Source organism: Canis lupus, chromosome 8, assembly GCF_011100685.1.
Source record: "Canis lupus familiaris isolate Mischka breed German Shepherd chromosome 8, alternate assembly UU_Cfam_GSD_1.0, whole genome shotgun sequence".
In the NCBI taxonomy this organism is placed as follows: Eukaryota; Metazoa; Chordata; class Mammalia; order Carnivora; family Canidae; genus Canis; species Canis lupus.
This window is the reverse complement of record NC_049229.1, coordinates 46,602,269-46,610,072: the sequence shown is the minus strand read 5'-3', so window position 1 is coordinate 46,610,072 and position 7,804 is coordinate 46,602,269. Positions and strand designations below refer to the sequence as shown.

Sequence of the window (7,804 nt, the reverse complement as noted above, 5' to 3'; positions counted from 1 at the left end):
CCACACACTTCCACACACAATGTACACATAAACTCATATACACATTTACATCCATATTTACTTGTATATCTGTCTATCTTGGAAACCATGAATTCACACCAATACCTCCGATTCCAATCCATTACCATGGAGCTCATCAAATTTTCTTTTTCCATATTTGTATCTTCTCTAAATGACTTATCTTTTTTAAAAAATATTTTATTTATTTATTTATTTGAGAGAAAGCAAGATGAGGGGCAGAGGGAGAGGAAGAAGCAGACTCTCTACTGAGTGGGGAGCCTGACTCGGGTCTTGACCATAAGACCTCTGAGTTCATGACCTTAGCCGAAGTCAGCCACCTAACTGACTGAGTCATCCAGGTGCCCCAACAGTAAATTATCTTAAGTTTTTTCACTTATTTGATCAGTCCTGTATGTAGCCAGGCATATAGGAATCTCTGCTTTCCAATTTCTTTCCCAGTGCAGATGCCCTCCTAACCCCACACAGGCTCTGAGAACCTGTGCTGGGCCATACTCTCCACCCCTCTCCAAAGAGGATGCTTTCCTCATTCTTAGGTCCCAATATTCCATGTGGGGATATAGTTTTGGACAGATAAAATCCCTGCTTTCAAGGAGCTTACATTCTAATGGTGGGACAGAGGGAACAAAGAGATAAAAATAAAGCATCAGGTGCAATGGAAAAATAGGACAATGGGATGAGAAGGGACTGGGGTGCTACTGTGGGTTGGTGATGTGTGGATCACTGTCTTCATGCCCTACTCTCCATCCTTCTTTGCCCTGCTCCAGGCATACCCACACAATGCATTACTTAGCTCCTTTGCTGCTGGCTTTCTGATTGAATTTGACCGCTAGGAGATAGGTGGGTGAGGGGAGAGAGAAATCTCTTCCTGCTTTGGGATGTATTTTTTGGCAGTGGGCCCTCCTTGGGGTTCAGCTCTCACTGAACTCCAGAAATTCCATTTTCTCCCCCTTGTCCCTCGAAGCCCCTTGATAGTAATTACTTCCCAATGTTGCTAGCATAATGGTACCCTAACGATCTTGTTACTCTTTACCCTGATTCTACCTTTGTTAATAGTTCCATCATGAAAGTCTGTTGAACCATCTGAGCTAGATCTTATTCTTTGAGGAAATGATTCTTTTTGTTTAAACATTTTTTTGTGAACCATTTTTGTTTTCAAGTCAATGTATGTTCTTACACAATATGATTTTCAAAAACTCAGTCTGATCATTTAAAAAAAGGAAAACAGTAGCCAGGTTTGTCTTTCAAGAATTGAGGGCAGAATCGATTGCCTTCTTGTCCTGCCCCTGACTTGAGGGCTAAGTAGCTTGTGCTGTGCTATATGGGGGGTGGTATGCCTGCCGTTGTGACTCTACCAGGGGCCCCTCCCCCCCAGCATCCAGTTTATGTAAGTAATTCCATTTTGGGCTTTAAAAAATAATACAGACTGTAATTCCTTCATCAGGCTTCATCCTTGGCTGTGCATTTCCCCATTCTTCACCTCCTAGGGAGGGATCTCAGTCACTGGGAGTCAATGGAGGCTCTTCTTGGAAACACAGGTTACTGCTGGAACCTACCTTTTCCACCTTCTTTTATTACCCTGTCTACTTGGTGCTGAGAACTGTGCTTCCATTTGGAGGGCTCTTCAAATAATTCCTAAAACTTTTCTCCCCCTCTACTAAGCATTTGCAAGCCCGAGGTCTTCCCAGGGTGTCCTGGATTGGAGAATGAGAAGGGGCCTGCAGGAAGAGTACTTTGCCATACCTTCAATGAGCATCACTCATTTCCTGGGCAAGCTAGAAGAATGTTAAAAGGATGTTTCCCGTGACTGGCTTTATCAGTGACAAGAGCTTACTAGAGGCATAAGAAGGTATAGTTTGAGAGAAGGGGGAATAAAATCCCGCAGAGTAAGAGCGGGGGGAGGAGGGGAATGAGGCATGTAATTGTTCCAAATCTTACTGCATCCCTGGTTTCTTTGGCTTTTGAATTTGTATTTAACACTGATGGGGGCGGGGATTGCCTTTAGGGGACATAAAGGAGGGAGCAGGCAAGAACTGGCTTCAGCCTAGTTTTAGGAGGTAAAGACTTGAAGCACAACCTGTTTTATCAAGAACCTCTGCGTGCAAACACCTGGGGAGGCATTTAAAAAATCTGATGGGCGTGTTGTTCCTGACCTCAGGAGAGGACAGAAGGGACTGGATTAAGCTTTTCTGGGATCACATATGTAGAAAATCAGAAAACTCTAGAAGGCTAACATAAAACTCTTTAGCCCCCATTTCTCAGATAAATCCACACTGAATGCCACATGCTTTCACACCATGTTCTGTCCCAAATTTGACTACCTAGACCACACCTTTCCAGATTAGAAAGGCATTACCCTATGATAAATGTGGCGACATCTTTGAAGGTGTCTTGTGTATTGGAAGGAAGACACTTTAATAAATGTTGCCTATTATTGTTGGCCATCACTAGAAATACAGCCTAGAGTTAAGACTGTGTGCTATGGGACCAGTCAGCCTGTGTCCAAATTCTTGTTCCTTTATAGGTTAGCTGTGGGCCCCTGGGCATGTTAATTAGCCTCTCTGAGCCTCAGTTTCCCCAACTGAACGATGAGGCTACCAAGGATATCTACTTCACAGTGAGGGTTAAATGCACTTGGATCCTTAGAGCCTTGCCTGACCCACAGGAATGCTTGAGAGTTCAGTGAAACCAAATGCAAATGCTCCCCCTAACCCCACACCAAAAAACAAACCCTTCTTGTCCATAGTGGGAGACCCAGCAGCTTAGCTGGGGACCTCCTTGAGAAAGAGCTGGGAAGGCAAGGGAGAATTGTAGACGGAGGTTTTCCAGTCATCTGCCTTCCCATTCTGAGGCCTGGGGGTGATTTTCTACCTCCCCTGAAGAGGCAGCTCCTTCCTACAAGGCTCAGTGTCAGCCATGGTGGGTGACTTTTGCTGCAATGGCTTTAACCACTTCATCTTGCAGTGGAGATTTCAGCAAAATAAGCTGCTTTTTCTATAAATGGCTTCTTCTCACCTCACCTCTGTGGGCATTGTCTAATGGTGGGGTTGGCTCATTTTCTGGAACCAAATAAACATTTCTTCCCTCTAGCCCCACGGTGATAGTGCCACTATTAATGAGCTGCAGTGTTGCCCATTGCTTCAGGAGCCATTAGGGAAGCCCTAATAGAGTTCTGTTTATTGCCAGGGGAGGTGTCAGAGGCAGAGAAAGCACAGCTGGGGCTTCCAGCCCCCAGCAGGTTGTGCAGTGCAGGCAGCCAGAGCAATCATTCTTAGACTTGTGAAGTCAGGACATAAATTCCAAGAGGAATAAAAATGAGTGAGATAAGGGAACTGGGGTCTGTGATTTAGAGTCATTTTTCAGGTTTCCGAAATTTTGAGTAAGTTAAGGTAATATGGTAGTGCAAATGAAAGCACACTGCCTAAAGGGGTAGCAGTCTGAGCAATGCCCTATTAAAGAACTAGACCTGAGTTGGTTTCCTTGTCAGAGATTGCACTCTCTGGTGCTCAATAAATATGCATTGTAGGTGCTGCAGATTGGCTGAGCCATCTGGGAGATCTTCAGAATGAATAGGGTCCATCGCAGTGCAATATGCAAAGAATATATGTTGTGATAAAATCCATTGGTTCCTTCACTAAACCAGCCTCTACAAACCCTGAGATTGTGCACAGCTAGTTGGTTGGCAGAGAATACTGAATTTATGTGAATGAGAGATTGCTACGGAAATAGGTGCTTCTCACTGAAGATCGGCTGGACCATCCAGCATGAAGCGGTGTAGGCACTCGTTTTAGATGACAAAGTTTTTGGCTGGATGGACTAAGATTTGCAGATAAATGAATGTCCAAGACACACCTCTCTGTGCAAAGCCCCAGAATCCCAATCAGGCTAGCACAAGCTGAAGGAGCATTTAGTGGATTCTGGGCGTAGTCGGACCTATAAGAAGGTACTGGAAGTGTAAACTGGAATGTCAAGAACCCAGGTGAGTTTTTTCCTCTGCCTCCTGAGAACTACATCATCTCTTAGCTCTGCTACTCTCTACAATCTGATTTTTCTTTATTTTTTTCCTTTAATATATATTTATTTATTTTATTGAGAGAGAGAGTGTGTGTGTGGGAAGTTGGGGAGGGCCAGAGGGAGAGGGAGAGAGAGAATCTCAAGCAGACTCCCCACTGAGTGTGGAGCCCAATGCAGGGCTTGATCCCATGACCCTGAGATGATCCCAGACAAAATCAAGAGTTGATTGTCCAACTGACTGAGCCACCCAGGCACCCCTGCAATTGGATTGTTCTTGACACAAATCTCTGCAGCCTCATGCCCACTCTGATGAGCTGTAAAATAAAATGTAAAAGGTCTAATAATGTTTTAGAAATCAGTAGATGTAACAAAAAAAAAATCTAAGGAAAAGAAGCCTCTGCCCCAACAAAAGTAGACCACGGAGTTTAAGGAAAATGAAGAAAGATTCAGATCTCCTCAATGTTGGTTGGCATCCCTAGCACCTAAGATAGGAAACATCCAGGTCCCCAGATTATACGACACCACAGTGGAGGGAACTAAGACTGTCAGACCACCTGAGTGAGGTACCAGGTATGGGTTGAGTCAGGAGATGGAAAATAAGGAAGAGAGGCTTTTTTATTATATAAATATAAGACCAGGTCTGTGTGCTTGAGAACTTTTTGATTTCTGCAGGTCAGTCCTGCTGACTCAGGTCTAAGCAATATGTGTAATAAATTGGACACATCCTTGCAGGTTCATCTGTTCTTTTAGTTGGCACTGATGCCCAGAGAAAGCTGGCCTGGAAAAGGTGAAAGTATCTTGGAAGAATGAAGGTGAGATTTAGTCCAAAAGTCGGCGAGTAAGGCTAAGCAAGCTAAACATCTGTGTGATGAGGATGTCAGTGGCCTGGCACCAGGTGTCAAAGCCTGAGTGGGGCAAGGAGGGCACAGGCACAGGGGAGGGGGTGCATTGGGGGCAGTGGTGGTCCATGATGGGGAATCAGAGCCTAGGTAGGGTGAGGTGGGCATATACATCGGGGGAGTGATGTTAGTGATGTTAGTAGTGGCAGGGTCAGCCAGTATGGGGTGTCGGAACCTGAATGGGGTAAGGAGGATACCCACTCATCTGAGGGGTGGACTGGGAGGGTGTGAGAAGCAGTGATAGGAGACTAGTTACATATTAGATGTGTGAGGGAGTGAGGGAGGGAGATTGATTTGTATTAGTTTACTACAGCTGCCATAACAAAATGCTACCGACAGGGTGGCTTTCAACAACAGAAATTTATTTTTCATGATTCTAGGGTCTAGAAATCCAAGATCAAATAATTGGCTGTGTTGGTTTCTCCTGAGGCCTCTCTCCTTAAGTTGCAGATGGCCACCTGCTCACTGGTTGCTCATGTGGTCTTTCCTGTGTGTGCACATTCTTGGTATTTCTCTGTGTGTCCAAATTCCCTCTTCTTATGGGGACCCCAGTCAGATTGGATTGAGGCCCATTCTAATAGCCTCATTTATTTATTTTTATTTTTTAAAGATTTATTTATTAATTCATGAGATACACACACACAGAGGCAGAGACATAGGCAGAGGGAGAAGCAGGCTCCCTGCAGGGAGCCCAATGTAGGACTTGATCCCGGATGCCAGGATCATGCCCTGAGCACTCAATCGTTGAGCCACCCAAGTGTCCCTAATAGCCTCATTTTAATGTAATCACCTCTTTAAAGGGTCTCTATCTCCAAATATAGTCACTTTCTGAGCTGTGGTGGTGATGGGGGCTTAGGGCTTTAACATACAGATTCTGGGGAGACAATTCAGTCCATAACATGATCCAATAAATAAATATATTGAGAAAAATAGGAGACAGGGTTCTCACTGTCAAAGAGAGAAAGATAGAAAACTATATTGGAATTGAGATACTAAAGTGAATCATGATTTTTTGATAGAAAACAAATACAGATGTAGATGTGTGTGTGTCCACATGCATGTATTCCCTCCCTTTGGCCCCTGTGAAGGCCCAGGTGCAGCAACACCATAATGAGAATAAGCATGCCTAATGTTCAGATCTTGGCTCCTAAATATTATTTTTAGTAAAAGGAACCAATTTTTATTTTTTAAAATTTATTAATTAATTATTTATTTCTAGAAATGACTGACTCCAGGGTTAGGGCATAGAAAGTCCAAGATGAATCTGGAATACTCAAGTTGAAGGGATTCCTGTTGCCCAAATCTGGGACTATCTGAGCATCTGAATGACTGATGGTATTATTAATGGATTCTAACCCACGGAATAAGTAGGAATTGTTGGGCCCATACTGATATAACTAACTAAATGAATAAGCAAATGAAGAGAGAAGAAAAGTTTTTCTTCCAGCAGAATGCCAATGAAGAGAGAAGGTGGAGTTAGAAAATCTTGATCTGGCAGCCATCATCATCATAATTAATTCAGCAAAGAAATGCCAATGGGGGATGTCTGGGTGGCTCAGTGGTTGAGCTTCTGCCTTTGGCTCAGGGCATGATCCTGGGGTCTTGGGACTGGGGTCTTGGGATGAGTCCCACATCGGGCTCCCTGCAGTGAGCCAGCTTTTCCCTCTGCCTATGTCTCTGCCTCTCTTTGTGTATTTCTCATGAATAAATAAATAAAATCTTAAAAAAATGTCAATGCACGATGAAACTAGGGGGCAAATGTTTGATGAGGTAAGGACATAGACACAATTTCAAAATAACTCCTAAAAGTACTTATTAATGACAAGGGAGAAAAGGTAATTATACAGTGGAGGAATCAGGCAGACACTACCTTGCTCAAGTGACCAAAGTTCATATCACCAATAATGGCACAAATCTTGACTGGGTACTTATCTGATAGATGAAACAAGAAAAACACAGCACTTTTGTAGTATTCTTGCCAAAAACACAGAACCTGAATCTTACCATGAGGGGACATCAGGTGAACCCAGATGGAGGGACATTCTCCAAAATAATTGTCCTGTAATCTTTTTTTTTTTTTTTAAGATTTTATTTATTTATTCATGGCAGACACACAGAGAGAGGCAGAGAGACAGGCAGAGGGAGAAGCAGACTCCATGCAGGGAGCCCAACGCGGGACTCCAGGATCATGCCCTGAGCCAAAGGCAGGTGCTAAACCCCTGAGCCACCCAGGGATCCCCAGTCCTGTAATCTTTATAAATTTCAGGGTCATAAAAGACAAGGAACATCTGAGGAGCTATTCCAGATTAAAGAAGAATAAAGAGACATAACAATTTAATGCAACATGTCATCTGATTTGGATCTTCTAATTTTCCAGAGGATATTATTGGAACAATTGGCAAAACTTGAGAGTCTTTACATTTGATGCTAATTTTCTGATTTTGATGTTTGTGTTTTGATTATGTAAGAGAATGTTCTTGTGGATAAGAATTCTACATTGAAGTATTTAAATGTGATGGGGCATCACACTGGCTACTTATTTCTAAACAATTCAGGAAAACAAGAGGTTATGTTTATAAATTTTTAAAATATTTTATTTATTTATTTGAGAGAGACAGAGAGAGAGCACGAGCATGAGAAGGGAGAGAGGCAGTGGGACAAGTAGACTCCTTGCTGAGCATAGAGCCAGCCTTGGGGCTCGACCTCAGGACTCCCAAGACCATGACCCAAGCCAAAGCTTAATTGATTGAGCCATGCAGGCACCCTTACAATTATTTCTAAGTTACAAAATTATCTAGACAAAAAATGGGGAGAAAATTAAAACAAAAACGGAGTTTAGTATCAGTGGATTCACTGAAGAAAATTCTAAAGCA

At 43.1% G+C, this 7,804-nt stretch overlaps 1 long non-coding RNA gene across 2 annotated transcripts; it reads left to right on the top strand.

Annotated features, from left to right (window-relative positions):
- Positions 1-278: 278 nt before the first annotated feature.
- On the top strand, positions 279-7,581 carry LOC111097102. Of its 2 annotated transcripts, none has more exons than XR_005362894.1 (4): positions 279-1,867; positions 3,545-3,997; positions 4,765-4,844; positions 7,198-7,581. It is a non-coding gene; the product is annotated as an uncharacterized LOC111097102 (long non-coding RNA). The 2 variants fall into 2 exon arrangements; XR_005362893.1 differs by lacking the exon at positions 7,198-7,581 and adding an exon at positions 6,151-6,585.
- The last annotated feature ends 223 nt before the right edge of the window (positions 7,582-7,804 follow it).